The sequence below is a fragment of the Penaeus monodon genome, chromosome 34, assembly GCF_015228065.2.
Source record: "Penaeus monodon isolate SGIC_2016 chromosome 34, NSTDA_Pmon_1, whole genome shotgun sequence".
NCBI classification, from domain to species: Eukaryota; Metazoa; Arthropoda; class Malacostraca; order Decapoda; family Penaeidae; genus Penaeus; species Penaeus monodon.
Window position 1 is genome coordinate 9,168,922 of NC_051419.1, and position 228 is coordinate 9,169,149.

Genomic DNA, 228 nt, shown 5'->3' on the forward strand with positions numbered 1-228 from the left:
ATTATTCACAAACTGACATCTATGCATAATGTTATTATCAAATACTGTAGGTATGTTTGGAAGTACATGCAAGAAAACTGCTGAAACTATCAAATTGCTCCATGGCATTTATGCCCCTGTTATACCAAGAATTATCCAGGAGTGGGGTCTAACACTCATATGGTAGTTTCCCCATTCATGTAGGCATACCATAGGCCACTGAGCAGTATTAGCAATACAGTAGTAGCA

General features: G+C 38.2%; 1 protein-coding gene across 1 annotated transcript in view; it reads left to right on the top strand.

Annotated features, from left to right (window-relative positions):
* The window catches only part of LOC119594807 (basement membrane-specific heparan sulfate proteoglycan core protein-like), a gene marked incomplete at its 5' end in the record, with an annotated part of 219,836 nt that overhangs the window by 200,096 nt on the left and 19,512 nt on the right, over positions 1–228 (top strand).